Source organism: Canis aureus, chromosome 22 (genome assembly GCF_053574225.1).
Source record: "Canis aureus isolate CA01 chromosome 22, VMU_Caureus_v.1.0, whole genome shotgun sequence".
Taxonomy (NCBI): domain Eukaryota; kingdom Metazoa; phylum Chordata; class Mammalia; order Carnivora; family Canidae; genus Canis; species Canis aureus.
Genome location: NC_135632.1, coordinates 2,642,513 through 2,658,319, shown reverse-complemented (window position 1 = coordinate 2,658,319; position 15,807 = coordinate 2,642,513). Strand labels below are relative to the sequence as shown.

At 43.9% G+C, this 15,807-nt stretch overlaps 1 protein-coding gene and 1 long non-coding RNA gene across 5 annotated transcripts in view; both read left to right on the top strand.

Annotated features, from left to right (window-relative positions):
• KCNAB1 (potassium voltage-gated channel subfamily A regulatory beta subunit 1) overlaps positions 1 to 15,807 on the top strand; it is a 359,776-nt gene that overhangs the window by 153,421 nt on the left and 190,548 nt on the right. The gene's annotated exons all lie outside the window — the stretch shown is intronic.
• LOC144293651 (uncharacterized) overlaps positions 5,564 to 15,807 on the top strand; it is a 32,584-nt gene continuing 22,340 nt past the window's right edge. For both annotated transcript variants that reach the window (XR_013360853.1, XR_013360852.1), the window contains exons 1-2: positions 5,564 to 5,802; positions 13,369 to 13,477. This is a non-coding gene — a long non-coding RNA (uncharacterized LOC144293651). The remainder of the gene's footprint in view (positions 5,803 to 13,368; positions 13,478 to 15,807) is intronic.

The following is a 15,807-nucleotide window of genomic DNA, read 5'->3' as shown; positions in this document are numbered from 1 at the left end:
CAGAGCCCACGGAGGACTTTCCAGAATCTTGTGGAAGTGACATGCTAATTTCCATCCAACTGCTGAACTACATACAGTCTTAGGTAGTTAAATATTGAAGATCCCTAACGTATGTGCACCCCTGGTTATTTGCAAAGCTGTTTTGCACCCGGGATGAGGAGCCTGCCAGGAGAGCAGTGACACAGGGAGGCAGAGAGCCGGGTGGAGATGAAGGAGATGCGGACCCTGTTGGCTGTACTTCTTTCTTCCTAAAGGAGGAGTCGGCCAAGGGAGAGATAGTGGGTTTTAGAGGGAGAGAGGACAGAGGCCGTTTCCTGTGTTACATACACCCACAGCCCCGCTTATAGAATTTGTGACCGTATTAAGACGTAGGTTTTCTGTCACACGCTTGGAAATACTGTTTTCATTTTACGTGGCATAGACTTTATAATGATGACTATTAGGAAGGCAGGACTCTGAGAGGTCGCTTGGTCCGAGCATCCAAGCGTAGCTGCCCACAGGCTCCGGCGGGCAAAATGAGCACCTGGCTGGGCCCTCCCCAAGCCCGCAGAGGCAGAAGCCAGGTCCCAGTCTGAAGATGCAACTGCTCTTCACAAAAGTCCTTGCTGTTGAGATACAGGAGCCTCGTGTTGCTGAGTCTTCCAGGGAAGAGAAGCTGGGAATCCTCTAGACTGTCAACTCAAGGAGGCCACGGATCTTTAGCCTCTTTCGTGTATCACTATGAGTTCAGTGCCTAGACGAGTGGATGGCACACACTGAGCACTCAGTATTTGTTGAGTGAATGCATGTGAAAAAGCAAGCAGGCGGCAAATAGATTTTTATTGCCCTGGTTTGATGGAAAGGGGGACAGGAGAACCCATCCCTATGTAGACTGAACAAAACTGATTTCAGAGCTGGGTATAATTCATTACGGGATGCTCTTTGCCATCTAGGGTCTAATCCAAGTTGTCTATGCTACTTGCAGGAAGCTGGGGTCCCAAAATAGTAATAGGGTCCCACAGCTGGTGAATGCAGTCAATAAGCCAGTGAAACAACCTCCACCTTCTAATTCCCCATCTAGAGCTTTTTCCTGCTTCGTACCTTGCCACTGCTTCAAAAACAAATACAAAATCAACAACAGCAACAACAAAGCTAAATAAGTCAGGTTTCTGTATAAAAAGCCAAAGGGTAGCCAAGAGCTTTGAGATTAGAAGACAAGTTACAAGAGCAATAGGGGAGTTTGGAAATACGCAGGAGGAACCCTTTCAGCGGCTCCTCCACAGTCAGCCTGGCGGTGAAACAACGGTCTCCTGGCCCACGTTTTGCCGTCAGAGCCTAGAGTCCAGGTTATGCTGTAGGAACGAACAGCCCCAAGGCTCAGCAGCTTCAGCCACAAGCTTTATTTCTTGCTCACATTGCATTTCTTCATGGGTCAGCCGGGGGTTCAGCTTGGGGGTCCTTACCCTGGGGCCCCAAGCTCACAGATGGTCATCCCTGGGACCTTGTCCATTGCTCTGATAAACCAATGGAGTGTGGCAAGTGGTACAGCGGCTTCTGAGCTTCTGCCCAGAAGCAATCCCTGTCACCTCTGCTGGCACCCAAGCTTAAAAGAGCGCTAAGGAGCAATCCTACCCTCATCACAAGGCTTGGGGTGCAGGGGTCAGAAGTTCTGGTGGACCGCATGCGACTTGACGTAGCACAGCTGGAGAGCCCTGAGGAAGAGGCCCCCTCGCACAGCACTCACTTATGCCTACATGTTTATCTCTCACACATAAGCCAGTGAAACGAAAACTAAATGTTCCACTCGTCAACATTTCCTATTGCATATTCTCTTAAAATCTGTTTCTTCTTCATTTTTTAAAGATTTGTCAGAGAGAGAGAAAGAAATCTTCCAGCAGACTCCCAACCCCTGAGGTTGGAGCCTGACACAGGGCTCGATCCCACAACCCTGAGATCATGACCCGAACTGAAATCAAGAGTCAACTGCTCAACCAAACCAAGTGAGCCACCCAGGTGCCCATGATCTGTATTTTTTTTTAATTATTTATTTATTTATTTATGATAGTCACACACACACAGAGAGAGAGAGAGGCAGAGACATAGGCAGAGGGAGAAGCAGGCTCCATGCACCGGGAGCCCGACATGGGATTCGATCCCAGGTCTCCAGGATCGCGCCCTGGGCCAAAGGCAGGCGCCAAACCGCTGCGCCACCCAGGGATCCCTTTTTTTTTTTTTTTTTAATCTTGTTCCAAATCCCCCGGTAAATCAAGTGGAAGGAAACAGCCTAGAAACGGCTCAACTATGGGTACCATGTGTTCTAGATTTCCAATTAAGCATGCAGTCTGTCTTGATGGTATAGTTTTGACGTTGATGCTAAGGCTCTGCCACACTGTGAGCATCCTTATACATCCAGGTGACTGGCCACCTCCCTCAAGGCGGGAGCAGAACGGGCCCTGCTCCGGGTAATGAGAAGTATGTTCACAGATACCAAACGCCCTTCCCACAGACTGCGGGGTCTCCAGGCCCTGACACGGTGCTGTGAGGCAGAGGGCCGGGCCTGGACCCTGAACCGCAGGTGACCCCGCTGCGGCCCCGCTGCACTGACACTGGCCAGCAAAGCTGCGGTCGGCCGGCACCTGGACACAGTAGGGCTGCCCCTGATCTAGGCTGGCGGTTTGCTCTCCTTGGTCTAAACTGCAAGCTCCTGGAGGGCAGGAACTTTCCCTTTAACAAAAACAAAGAAATAAAAGGTTTACTTATTTTTTTTTTTAATATTAAAAACTTGACAGTAACTATTGTGAACCTGACTTCCTACAAAGGAGTATGGCAATTAAGATGAACTCCTTAACAAAATCTGATTATCCTATTATAAATATGTACTATGGGATGCTCCAGAAGGTATTCCCAAAGATTTGAATTTACTGAATGAGCAGACGGATGGATGAATGGATGGACAGATGGGTGGATGGATGGTGCAAGCGTTGGTATGTACTCTAACGCGCTGAAAAGAGGTCAGGAAATGCTGTTTTCTTCCTCAAAGTAGGTTTTATTTAAGGATGCCTTTTTTTTTTTTTTTCTTCTTTTCTCCCTGAGCTCGAGAAAGTGGTGAGGAGGGTCCACGCAGGTTCTGGGTGTTCTTACCTGGGGACAACCCGCAGTCTTTTGCCATTTTCCCACAGAGAATACTTGGGAGATCACGGAGAAGACCTAGAAGGTGGGAGGCCACCCAGCAGGACTGTGAGCAGTGCTGGCTGCGCGTGGGGGAAAGGGCTGCGGGCCAAGCCCCCGAAAGTAGCTGGAAGAGTTCTCCCTCCTCCCTCTGTCCTTACTGCCCGGGGGCTGCTCTATAAACACCCTCCAGGGGGGTTGGGAAGTGGGCTGGAAGTTCTCCTCCCTCTTCCATGTGCTCCAGAAGCCCCAGGCCGGAGGCAGGTAGAAGGGGGTCAGCGCAGAGGCTGGCCGGGGAGGGGAGCATTTCCCAGGCTTCCTTGCCTTCAGCACACCCGTCCTTTTCTTCAAGTGAAAGCAAATATCCTTTAGAGCGATTGTTTGTGTGGTGGGCATGGGTTTGGTTAAGATTTCAGAATTCCCCCTCTGGGAAATGGCTGGTGTTTGGAGAGGCAAAGGCAGTGGACATGCTGGAGTGTGAGAGCCGCTCACACCCAGGGAAACGGCCATGTGAGCAAGCCCAGAGCCCCTTTTCTGGGCACCGTGCATCATATTGGCTGCTTATATCCTCACACGTGCCCGGAGGCATTCTCTCCCATTTTAGAGATGAGCGAACTGAGCTACAGGGAGACGAGCTTGGTCACGGCCAGAAACCAGCAAGTGACGGTGTCTGGACACGGATAGCCTGGCACGAGTGCACTGTCATTATACTACGCTTCCTCCCCTACACCCTTGTTACCTTTTCCTTCTCGTCTTCCTTTGCAAATGTTTAAATTTCAGAACAAAGACGTCTGTAGGCTATTCTGGGAACCCACATACCTTTTGCACCATTTATAACATTTGTTTTTATAGCAAAACGCATTCTGAGTTCCAAACAGCCAGCTTGCAAATAAACTTTGGAGCCTCGCTCTATTTATAAGCGGGATAATTTTTTGAGTTTTAAATTTCAGGTAGTGGAAATGATATTTTAAAGGGACCAGAAAGCCTGGTTCCAGGAAGTCAAGGACCTCTGACCTATCCTAAAATTAAAAATAGTGGAGGCACGTGTTACGTGTCAATTATGTTCCAAAGTCAGCAGGTAAGGAGAAAGACAGGTGTAGCCAAAATTACCCTTGAAAATCGTCTGGGAACATTCCACGTTGGAGGCCACCGGGTGTAGAAGTCAGCCTGTGGTCAGGGCCGTGAGCGTGAGGATCGCTTAAGCCCAGGGAGGTGCTTGCTGTGCGTCAGCCACAGGTCCCTCGGAGGGAACACCAGACTCTCCACCTTGTCTCATCCCGAACAGTCCTTGGCTGAAGGAAATCACCAACAGAACAGCTTGAGTTATTTTTCCTCCTTTCCCTTCTCTGACTCAGTACCTCTTATTGACTTTGAGTTTGTTGAGTGAACGTTTGATGCGACTGAACTCAAAATACACATAGTGAGGCGGGATGCCGAACCACTCAGGCCTGCAGGATGCTCTTTAAAGCTTCACACGAGCATTCTCACCCACCTCTCGAGAGCACTTTGAGGGAACCACAGGATCCCAAGAGAATTCCCACCAGAAACGCGACATTCAGGAGCAGGAGTTCCGGGGCTCCTCAAAGGCTCCTGGTGTCCCCGCGTCACCTCCTTCCTGAGGCTGCTGCCTTCGCTCACGGCGGGCCCAGCGTGCTCCAGGGACACGTTATGCTGTCGCGGAGGCTGCTTCGCTTACGACATCTCAGCTCTCTTTTTATTAAAAGATGATGCTATGATGTGCCAAGAGGAAGCCCATGGGTCTGGCGTTTTCCCAAGAGGTCGAATTGGCGTGAACTGGCTGTGCCTGCGAACCGGCCGCCCTTGTGCCCTGGTCACCAGGTCCCTGGGCGCTCTGGCCGGCTCTCCCTCTACCGTTTGACTCCTGAATCCCTAATTTTTCATGATTTGGGACTCATGTAGGAAATGACTCCCATAGGAAATGAGTTCTTCCCCCCCAACCCCAACCCCACCCCACACTGCTGTGTGCAGATGAGCGACTGGTTACCACGAAGATCCTTGAAGTAAGATGACAGGTATTAAAGACAAAGACTGGAGTGGGTTGGAATTACCTAAAACTGTGGCACTTCTATTCTGTTGGTATCTGGGGGGTGAAAATAACCCTCTTCCTCACCACACCCTTCTCTAACCAGTGTACACAGATGTGTATTTATTTACATCATTAGAGTAGAACCACAAGTCCTTTAAAACTGTGAAAATGTCTAACAGTCCTTCATGTGCTTGGTTCATCTGTCTACACTGACCACCTCCCTTCCTAAATCTATTTTTCAGCCATTAAAAATAGCATTAGAGAAGTATTTTTAAAACCAATCCCTTGATCCTGTGTGAGATTTGTGTCATTCTGAAGAAAGAATTTGAGGTGTTTCTTTTGTGTGGTTGGAGGTTAAGTTGCCATGGTAATGGCTTATTGTGAAATACCCAGAGAAGTGCATTAGGAACATTGCATGTGGCAACTCCACCTCGGTTCCTGTTATAATAGCCTAGGCAGACCTTGACTTTCTTGGTCCCAAGCAATCTTTCCATACTTTTATAATAACAGGAATTTGCATTTCTACCCCAAGGCTGCCTTTTTCAATACCTCCTGCTGCTTTTAGAACAACCAGAAAGAGAATCATTATGGAAATGGCTTCATATCAGGTATTATAAAGAAACAAAGTTCTTGTGATTTTTTTTACAGCGTTTCAAACATGTAGAGCATTTTCTTTTTAATTCCTTCACTTATGTGTTATTACTGCTTCTTAAAGCCGAGGAACCTCATATAGAACAATTGTCAAAAACTGGAACAATTTATTTCGCATTTTTTAACATTTGCTCTCAGGATAACACTGTGTTTTAGGAAAATACATGAAGAGTTGGGTGTGCTTTTAGGGCCTTGTCAGAAATGTGAGTCAGAATTAGTAGGAAAATAAAAGCCAAACTCTAGATGCTGCTATGTCAGCATCTTTTTGAGCTGAATGGGTAGGCAAGTATTTTCATTTAAATAATTCAAGTTCATCCTGTCCTTAGCAACAGCTTGGCTCTCTCAAGCCTGTGGTCGGCCAAGCCCTATTTTCTAAATTGATCTATATTGCAAGGCACTTTAATTAGGAAGCAAAATAGATAAGTACAAAACGATTTCATTTGACTCTGTTCTAGAATTTCTATCCATCTATAACATCCACAAATGTTGCCCATATCTGCTTCCCACGAATTAGTGACATTTTCGTGATTTTGATGAACAGGTTCTTCAGAGGATGCCATAGTTCTTCATGCACTCATCATTCAGTAGGTATTGAGCACCTGCTCGGTGCCAAGGATGATAACTTGATGCCATACACTCACCTGGCTGACAGTTTTCCCACTGGTACCATACGGGAGCCAGCTGTCCAAGGGCACCCCTGTTTCCCAGGGCTCTGCTAGCTTGGGGACTTTGTTTCACAGCCATAGCCATGTTATGATGGTTCTTTGTTGCAATATTATTCATTCATTCAACTGACGTTTATTGGGCCAAAGTCTCCACCATGCACCAGGGATGTAAAGGCAAGAGTTAATTCCTGCCCTGAGAGGTTTATTCCAGGCCCTTCCTCGAGAGTGAGGGCCAGAGGAGCTTGTTTTTTTTGTTGACCCCACTGCAACCCTGCTTAGACGGTCTTCAAACACCTCCTTCTCTGCATTTCCCTCCTCCCCTTTCTCTTCCAAGCGAGGGCTTATGAGACTTCAGTCCCTAACATTACGGAACTGAGTTCCAGTTGCCATGTGAGCCCAAGGGTGCGAGGATGACAATCCTCATTCATTGAGGATTTGTTCTGTGCCGCATGTGCTATGAAGCACTTCATACATATATTGTTTTATTTAATCTTCACACAACTGTATGAGGTAGATACTATTATTGCAGTCTTACAGATGAGGAAACTGAGGCTCAGAGGAGCTATTCTGGTATCTTTTAGGTAGACAAGTAGAAAAATCTAAGACCCAAACCCAGTCTAGTGCCTTTTAATTTTTCCTGTACGTCAATAATTACTCTACAGCAACTTACGAGTCTTGTTCTAGTTATGTCCATTTTTATTTATAAACTGCAATATACATGCCACTATTTTTATTGTTAGACTTTATTGAGAAGCATATGTCTCTCACAAGTCTCTTTCAAAATAAATGTGACTCATAGGCCAAGAAGAAATGGATACTATTATTTAATGTGTTTCAGAAACATTTAGAAATTAATTTCCTTGGTTTCCTTTGAATACTTGTTTCATGTTAAAAAAATAAATTTTATATATTAAGAAATGCAAATTTTGTATTTTAAAATAGTGCTGTTTCTACATTAAGGAATGTAAAGGCTTTAGCATAACATGAAAGCCTAAGATGTGTCCTGTGCCTTTGGCTGCATTCAAGTTTTTCTCTTTGGTTTCTAGCAATTTTATTATACTTAAGGATGATTTTCTTTGTATTTATCTTGCTTGGAGTTTGCTGACCTTCTTGAATCTGTAAATTGATGTCTTCACCAAATTAAAATCCTAATACCAACTCCTAGAGTTGGTAAGCACTGAGCAGCAGAGCCTGAATTTTATTAATAACTGCGAGCTAATTAAGTTAATTGCACAAAACAAAGGGCTCACTTGCTTCGGCTCAAGTAAGATGAGGTTTACTGTTCAGATACCCATAATGTGATAGACCAGGAATGACAAGCCTCACAGGACTCCAAGGAAACCAAGGAACAGCCAAGTCTCCTCTGAGTAGATACCAGGCAGCTCTAGAAACCTCAGAAACGGGAGCTGGTGCAGCATCCCCAGTGGTGGGGGCTTCTCCACCAGTCAGACGTAGCTACCCCTGGGTGTCTGCTGCCTACTTCTAGATCTCGGACTTCATTTCTTTCTTCTCTTGTGTGTGTGTGTGTGTGTGTGTGTGTGCACCTAGCAGATTGGACCCGCCTATTCAAAACCTAGAACTCCTAACTCTCTTCGCGGTGACATTTCTATAGATCTTCTCAGCTCCAGTGCTGCCTGCTGACAACCTTGTTTTCTCAGTGTCTCCAGCTAGAAGGGCTGTGAAAGAGCATCAGATAGGTCCAGCTTCTGGCCGTTAGCTCAGTTCTGGCAGAGTCCTTGACACCGAGAAGAAATGCCTTCTCGTACACTGGCACGAAGGAAGAGCTCTCAGTGCCCGTAGGGACGTGCCCGTTCTGGTCCCAGCAAGCTTTCAGGGTGCAGGGGCGGTAGCAGCAGGGAATGGGATCCTCATGATGATGACGACTTTCTCCCTGCTGCTTCAGTGAGGTCACGAGTGTGACATTTTCCATGAAAGGGAACCGGAGGCCTGGGTGGGCCCATGATGGACACGTCTAGTTTATTCTGGACACTTATTTACATATGTGAAACTCCAAAGATGTCCCCAGAACACTGTCAGTGACAGTTGTATAGGCTGGGCTTTTTAATTGGGGGCCTACAATGTAGACTGGGATATTTTTAACAGATGCTTTTTGGTCTAGTTGCTCTAGCAGTTGCTGAAAGCGGAATGGCTTATTTCTCTCTTTGATTTTTCAATTGTTGCATACATTGTGGAAGGTCTGTTAAGATGTACATACTAATCGCTGTTATGTCCTCCTGATGAATTAACCTTTTTATCATTATAAAATGTGTCACTTTATTTCTGGGAATACTGTTGGTCTTAAAGTCTACTTTATCTTTTATTAACATATTAATATGGCCACCCCAGCCACCACCACCTTACTGTTGACATTGCATAACTTTTTCTACCCATTTACTTTGAACCTACCTTTATATACCTAGTGCATCTCTTGAAGACAGCATACATTTGGATCTTGCTTTTTCATTCCTTCTAACAAACTCTGCCTTTTCGTCAGGGTGTTTAGTCTATTAACATTTAATGTAATTGTTAATAATATTGGATTTATGTTAGAATTAGGCTTTCTGTTTATCCCTCTGCTCTTTTATCTTTGTACTTCCTTACTATCTTATTTTGGCATTTTAAAATTGTGTTTTTTAAAGAAATGTATTTTAGTTTACCTATTGTCTTTTTAGTTACATGACTTTTCGTTATCTTTAATAATGGTTTCTCTAGGGAGTATAATATACGTTCCTTAGCTTTTTATAGTTTATTTAGAGTTAAATTTTAACATATATGTTAAATATATGTATTTTAGGGCAACCTGGGTGGCTCAGAGGTTTAGTGCTGCCTTCAGCCCAGGGTGTGATCCTGGAGACCCGGGATCAAGTCCCGTGTGGGGCTCCCTGCATGGAGCCTGCTTCTTTCTCCCTCTGCCTCTCTCTCTCTCTCTCTCTGTGTCTCATGAATAAATAAAATCTTAAAAATATGTATATATTTTTAATATATGTGTATATAACATAGAAACTTTGCAAATATATAGGTCCATTTACAGGCACCCCACACCGTTTAGATTACATATACTTTAGCCCCTTGAGACAATGTTAGAAGTTTTACTTCATAGAGTCCAATGATTTTAAAGAAATTCAGAGGGAAAAAAATCGTCTTTTCTATTTGCCCACATATTTGCCATTTCTAGCACTCTTCATTCTTTCCTAATAATTATTTGTCTGGTATTGTTTTCTTTCTACCTGAAATGCTACTCCTTTAGCATTTCTTTTCTTTTCTTTTTTTTTTTTTATTTATGATAGGCACACAGTGAGAGAGAGAGGCAGAGACATAGGCAGAGGGAGAAGCAGGCTCCATGCACTGGGAGCCCGACGTGGGACTCGATCCCGGGTCTCCAGGATCACGCCCTGGGCCAAAGGCAGGCGCCAAACCGCTGTGCCACGCAGGGATCCTCCTTTAGCATTTCTTACACTAAATATCTAATGGGGACAAATTTTGTCTTTTGTCTGAAAAATGTTTTTATTTTGTCTTTTTCCAGGATATAGAATTCTGGATTGAATCCCTCCCAAAACTCCCACCCCCAATAATTTAAAGAGCTTATTCTACAGGTCCCCGGCCTCTACAGTTTCTATTGAGAAGTTAAATGACCTGAACCACAGTTACCATCTTGATAATGTGTCGTGCGTGTCTGGCTACATTCAAATTTTTTCTGTATCTTTGCTTTTTGGGACTTTGACTATAAAATGCGCCTAGGGATGGTTTTCTTTATATTTATCCTATCTAGGGTTTGCTGACCTTCTGTAAATTAATGTCTTCACCAAAAATATGGGAAACTTTCAGTAATTACTTCTTTAATTGTATTCTCTCTCATATTCAATTACATATATGTTAGACCTTTGAATATTATTCCTTAAGTCCTTGGAGGACTGATTATTTTTTAAATCTTTTATTCTTTTTTTTTTTAATTGGGAAATTTCTATTTATGTGGCTCCAATTTTATTTTTTGCTTCTATCTCCATTCTCAAGAAGAAGGATGGCCATGGCAGAGGATCCAGTGCACATCGGAGTCCTCAAATCCTTGCCATGGCCATCACCACCGCCACCGCCACTGCCCCCACCCCAATTGGCAAGCTTCTGAGAAGCAATGGAGTGAAGCAGAAGGAGGATGTGAAGCGATGCTTCTGAAAATCTACCCATGTAGTGATTATTTTCCCGTAAATTATATTACTTGATTCTGGAATTTGCATCTTTAAAAAAAATACATAGCTTTCATTTGCAAACTAATAGAAACTTCCTTTATATTCATGATGAGCATATTTTCCTTTCCACCCGTGAGCAGAGAGATGGAATTGCTGTTTCAAAATCCTTGCCTGCTAATCCCAATGTCTCAGTCATCTCATGGTCATTCTGTTTGTGTTTTTGTTTGCATTTTTAAATCTTGAGAATGGGTCCTATTTTCTCATTTCTTTGTATGTCGAGTAACTTTGGATTATATTCTGGACATTGTAAGTGTTGTCTGTGGAGATTCTGGATGCTATTCTATTTCTCCATAGGGTTGTTGCTGTTGTTATAGCAGGCACTTAACATAATTGAATTCAGAGTACAAACTCTGTCTCCTGGGCAGCAGCTGCAATCTCATTTCTGAAAGTTTAGTCTCTCCTGGGCCATCTGGAGTCTGCCTTGCAAATGCGTGGTTCAGAGGTCAGCCAGACATTTGGGCAGAATTAATAGACAGAATTTATAGTTCCTCCCTCTGGCTCTCATTTCTGTGATTTCCCTTTTGCTTTCCAGTGGGTGTGGCTGCCCAAACTTTGCCCTCTGATTCTTTAACCCAGAAAGACTACAGTCTTTCTAGCAGAGTCTCAACCACTCCACAGGACATAGATGAAACCTGCTGTCAGGCCAGAAGTCATGAAAATGCGAAATCTATCTGCTTCCATTCCCTTCTTTCAAGTGTCGACTCCCTTCTGTCAAGATCTGAGATTTTATTTTATCCTACTTACCAGCCAATAAATAAGCCTGTCACTATTTCATAGGTCAGAAAGAAGGGCTTTATTACTCCTGGCATAGGAAACATTATTGGTATCCACATGTTGGCATTGATTCCTGCTGGCCCCCAAGTCCCACAACGATGACTCCATGGGCCTGGCCAGATAGAAGCCTGCACACACAGTGGGTTGCATTACAGGACAGGAACACTGGGTTTGGGGAATCTCGTTTATGTTAAACAGTTAAGAAGCCTATTCTTTGAGGGAGACCTTCTATAATCCCACATTTGCTTACTACAAATTCAATTCTGAGTAATGGCTCAGGTTATGAGCGGTCAGGACCTTCTGCCCTAGGCACACCCAGAAAGAAGGTTATGGGTCTATGCCACCTCCCAGTGTACAGGGGCACTTAAGGTCTATGGCAGACTGTTTCTCCTCACAATAAATGTGTCTTTTTTTTTTTTTTTTCATTGTTCTTGGGTGCTTTCAGGTAGTTGTTTTATATTCAGAGTTTATGGTTGTTATCTTCAGGAGGATAATGCTGACAGGAGCTTATTTGACCATTATAGGTAGTGAAATTGGCCACTTTGCCTTTGTAGACCACATATGAATGGTTTGGGAAGAGCCCCACCCAGGCCCAGAGTTCTTACCGTCTTGTGTGGGACACCACCCCAACCTTGCAGTAGGTACATCTTGTTGAGACATCATAAATTTAGTCGTGTGTGAAAGACCAGGTAGCGGACAAGGCCCCAAAGTCCACAGACATGGTCTTTCTGCCCTTCTGCTGTCACATTGCAGTGACTCAGCAGATCTGATGGACTCTCATCTTGGGTTTGGTTTAATCAACGGAATTCCTAGGAAGGAAAGTGTCAGGTAGCTGAGGACCTCATCAATTATATTAACAGAAAATCTGCAGGCCTGATAAATGGGGCCTCCATCGACTCAAGCCAATACGAGAGAAGCGTCAGCCCCTTGAGGAAATCCCAGACAGAGTGCAGAGGACGAGAAGACAGATCTGTCTTTGCTGACACCAGCAGAGGAGGAATTGCTGTCATCCTGGAGCTGCTCCGAAGGCAGTCCTCCCGAGGGAAGAGACTGGGGCACATAGAATTATGGAAGAGAGCTGCTTCCTACAACAAACAAAATGAAGAAGCGGATGCATCCTGGATTCATCAGTCCCACCATATTCCTTACCACCTACCAGCATCTGGCTTTATTCTGCTCTCCCTTTCTCAGCAGCTAGAGTGACCCTTTTAAAATTCAAATCACATCATGTCACCAGCTGCTCAAGTCTCCAATGACTCTCCTCACACTGAGAATAAAATCTGAAATCCTACCCTGCCTCTATAAGATCTGGCCTCTGGCAATTTCTCCAGACTCAGTTGTTATCTCCTCATTCACCAGGCTAACAGTGATACGGTCTCCCTTTCCTCAAACACTCCCAGCATGCTCCTGCCTCAGGGCTTTTCCACTTGCTGTTTCTTCCACCTGGAACACTCTCATTCCAGAAATTAGCGTGATTGCCTCACTTCATTCAGCTCTTTGCCCAAATATTACCCCTCCTTTGAGATCTCGTCTGGACAGACCGTCTAAAATAGTAATCACCGTCATTCTCTGTCCTCCTTACCCCATTTATTTTTCTTTATAGCATTTGTCACTATTTGGTATAATATTGTATATTTATTTGTTGTTTTTTTTTTCTGTTCTCTGTACTAAAACATAAGGTCCTTGAGGGCAGGGTGTTAACAACTCTGTTATTTGATGTATTCCCAGCACCCCAAATAGTGCCTAATACATAATGGGTACTCAACTGATAATTGTAGAATAAAGGAATTACTAAAACTTATTAGCATTAAGAGTAAAAGGAACATTTTTAATGTTGTAGCTCAGACTCCATGCTCCGAAGAGCAGATGAGAAATAATTGACAAGAACAGTGGCCCATGAACTTCTCTAACGTAGAACACTTTCTGAAGTTTATTCTACCAAAGTAAACGTATGTATAAATATGGTAAAGGCAAATGTGAGAGCAATAATAAAATAGCACGTTTCTATGGTAGGGAATCAGCCCACCCACATAGTCAAGACTTGAAGAACAGCGTGGAAGTGTTTTGTGTTAAAATTGAGTACTTTGTTTCCTTCCCAGTAGAAGACTTCGATTCACTTAAGTAGGTGCTAAGTAGTCATGAGTGTACGTGATGACACCTTATGATCCAAATGCCATTTGGAGATACGACTAATTCCAAACATGGATTTATTTTTTTTTTGAACATGGATTTAAAAGCATTTTCTGTTCAATAATGTATTTTTTAAGTTGATTCTCTAGACAATGAAACAGATTAGGATATTCTTATATGCTAATATTGGCATGATGCCTTGAGAAATATGGTTTTCGGGCAAGACTTAAGATAGAAATACCATTTATGAAACACATGTGTGTGTGTTTGTATATATAAATATAAATGTTGGTGTGTGTGTGTAGTATTGTGTAGTATAGTTGTGGGCTATGTGCCAGATACTGTGGTACAAATGTAGTACTATGGGCTAGACCTGGGATAATATAGGTAAATCACAGCCCCTTTATCAAATAAGAGTTCAATCTAATGTGAGAATTGGAAATATAAACAAATACTTGAAAATCTGGGTCATATGAGATCTAATAGAAAAATATTCAAAGTACAGAGCTGCCAGAGGGAAGGGAGAGGTCATCTCTGTCTTGGCATCAGGAGAGAGGGAGAAGATAAAGATTAAAAAGGTTTGCGGAGATGATTAAGATAGCAAAAGTCGGGGCACCTGGGCAACTCATTCAGTTAAGCATCTGACTCTTGGTTTCAGCTCAGGTCATGATTTCAAGGTCCTGGGATTGAGCCCCAGCTTCAGGCTCCACACTCAGCATGGAGTCTGCTTGGGATTCCCTCTCTTCCCCCTTTCTGCCCCTCCTGTTCATGCTCTCTCTGTAGAAATAAAAATCTTTAAAAAATAAAAAGAAAGATAGCAAAGGTGGCAGGCATACCAGGTAGGCAGCTCCCTTTCTTCCCACTCACCTTTCTTTGAATTCTGGTCTCTTTCCCATATCTTTGACATCTCCCTTTGGCACCCACTCAGCACCTGGCTTCCCCAATTTAGCATAACTCTTCTCTTTGCCTCTTATGTCAGGTGGGTTCTCAAGCTGTGTTGCTGCTGACTCCATGGGGTTCTGTTGTCTGCACCCACCCACCACCCCAAAGCTCTAGCCCAACAGTCAGCATCCCTTCCTATACATACTTTCCCGTGCTTCACAGCAGAGGTGAAAATTTAGACAAGGATGACCTGGACAAAGTAACGAAGGCCCAAAAAATGCGTGTGGAAGGAGTTGCTCGATGTTTGAAATGAGACAGCAGGCAGGAGACCAAAGCAATGATCCATGAGGCCAGGCAGTTGTGGCAGATTATGAAGGACATGGTACACCATGAAAAGAGTGTAAGCTTTCTTGTGGAGGCAGTGAAGTGCTATGGTTTGCTGTTGAGGAGGAACTACACCACTTGGAGGTTGGATTGAAGGAATAAGCAGTTTTCCAGGACAAACTACAAGGAGACAACTATTTCTGTGGACACTGATCTATTAACACAGCCCAAACCCACAAGACTTCCCAACTATCATATCTCACTGTTGGCACATATTACTATTATGTTTAGGTCTTCTAAGGAATTTGGTGTCCCTTTACTATTTCACTGGGCCACCTCTATCTTGTAGCTGTGACATTATTAAATGTAACTGGAAGACATCATTAGTATTGAACTGAGTTTCATGAAGTTAGTCTCAGCCCATTGTTACGGCCAGTCTGTCTTTCCTAGCCGTGGGCCAACTACAAACTCGCGGGAATCACGTCTTCTGTTCTCAGCAATGGAATTGTTGAACAGAATGCAGTACAGTACGAAACTGTGTCGCACAGCATTAACGATCTCCTCCCAGGGAGAAATTGATCTAGAATTCAAAATGCTTCCAGCAGGTTGTTCAGTCAGCTACAAAATCACTTGATTCCACAGCCCATCTGGTGAGTCTCTGCCTTGTTGGAATGGAGGTGTTTGATATTTACAACGTTTGCCTAATCTCCCAATCTAGATATCTAGTCTGTCTAGAGTATCTAGTATCTAAATGGTGAATGAATCTACCTTTGTGTATTATCCAAATTTTCTACTGTGGGTCTTTTCCAGGTAGGAAGTTATGGTGAGATTTCAACAAATTCACTTTTGCTGCCCTTTCTTTTTGCTGGTGACCACTTTGCATGCAGCCAGTCAACTTTCCAATATTTCACGGGAATTTTGGAACCAGAAATGAAATTAAGGA